Raw genomic sequence first — 1,916 nt, 5'->3', positions numbered from 1 at the left:
GGACCCAGAGCAAGTTTCCTCCCTTCAGCCCTCACCCTCTCTCTCTCTCCTGAAGTGTAAAGGGTATGCAGCAGCTGCTGACAATCATAAAAAACACAGACTCCAAAAGAGAAATTAACCCCTGTTGGTTCTGGGAGAAAGAAGGACCCCGGCCCCTCCAACCGCACAGGCCACTGGTAGAAAAGGGGACACAGACCACAAAATGCTGCCTGTCGGGACCCAGGTCTGGAGGGCCTGCCCGCTGCAGTGGCAATACAGGAGCCGCAGGACCAGCGGATGTCACAGGGTCCCGCCAGCCCTCCCCCTCCCTGCCTCCACACGCCGTCCCACACCCCATGCGAGGAGGGGAGAATGGAGCCGGGCCCTGGACTGGTGTTTCCGGAGGAAAGGAAACCGGCTGTGGAGGAGGCAGGGGTTCCAGATCAGGGTCTTTTGCCACCGTTGGACCGGTGGGTGGAGGAGCACACGGGGGAGGCCTGACCCTGGGGAGTGCCTCCTCACCAGGATCTTGCAGAACAGGGGGAGTTTTCCCCTTCTGGGCTGAAGCCAAGAGGACTGTCTGTCTCTGTCCAATTTCTTTTCCTTATTCTGACAACGGGGTGACCTGGCTGGCCATAGACAACATGGTGAACCTGAAAAGTGGTGGTTAAATCATAAGTCCCTACGTCCGGCCATCCCACCTGGAAAGTGGGCCACTCCCGTTCACAGAATTTCTGCAAATCAAAAGCATTAACATCAAAACCTTTACATCTACCCCAGAACTTCAATTTAATACAGTAAATTTACAACCTAGGTAAGAGCAACTGATAGATAGAAATTTTTATTAGCTAAGTGGGCTGATTCCCCTTTAATAGTGAGCAAAAGACTTTAAGAAAAATAAATCTCCAGCCGCTAGAAACTTTTGCAGACCATCACGGGTCCAGCCCAAACGTTCAGCCAGGCGAATCAACAGAAATGCAGAATAAATCAAAGTAGCTTTCACTTCACACAGACCAGTTAATGAGCAGCCAAGGCAGGCAAACACCCATACTCACACTCTCTCAGTAGACTAGCTCAGACTGGAGCTGCATTCAGTCCCCCTTTTCGGTAGTAAATTGGCTAATCCTACACAAACAAACAGCTGTTTATTCATAATTCCTCAATCGAATCCCTTTCTTTTTTTTTTTAACATGCATTTGAGAACAGTGGGTTTACTTTGTCCCGACCCCATGATGATCGGTGGCGAGAGACAGACAAGGGGGGGGGGGAGGGACGTGTTTTCACAGATCCTCATGCAGATGCCCACCTGGCTGCATCCCTTGGGAGCTTAGATTCATCTTAGCTAAGGTGCACCTGTATACACCCCAGGCCTGGTCACCTCCACGTGGGGGTGAGTTACTGTCAGGGCCAGCCTGACAGGTTGAACTGGGCTGAGGTAGGGAGGTGGAAATTGAGAAAAGAAAGACAGGAGAGTGGGATCAGAAGGACTACAGCTCAATCAAGGAACTGCAGCAAGTTTATTAACCACACAATGCTTTTTATAAACAAGACACTGAATAGGTCTGTCAAGAGGAATGTATTCTTTGTTCCTCTTAATCTCTACTTTTCTTTTCTTTTCTTTTCTTTTCTTTTCTTTTCTTTTCTTTTCTTTTCTTTTCTTTTCTTTTCTTTTCTTTTCTTTTCTTTTCTTTTCTTTTCTTTTCTTTTCTTTTCTTTTCTTTTCTTTTCTTTTCTTTTCTTTTCTTTTCTTTTCTTTTCTTTTCTTTTCTTTTCTTTTCTTTTCTTTTCTTTTCTTTTCTTTTCTTTTCTTTTCTTTTCTTTTCTTTTCTTTTCTTTTCTTTTCTTTTCTTTTCTTTTCTTTTCTTTTCTTTTCTTTTCTTTTCTTTTCTTTTCTTTTCTTTTCTTTTCTTTTCTTTTCTTTTCTTTTCTTTTCTTTT

Source organism: Myotis brandtii, unplaced genomic scaffold, assembly GCF_000412655.1.
Source record: "Myotis brandtii unplaced genomic scaffold, ASM41265v1 scaffold1251, whole genome shotgun sequence".
NCBI classification, from domain to species: Eukaryota; Metazoa; Chordata; class Mammalia; order Chiroptera; family Vespertilionidae; genus Myotis; species Myotis brandtii.
Note: the sequence above shows the minus strand (reverse complement) of the source record.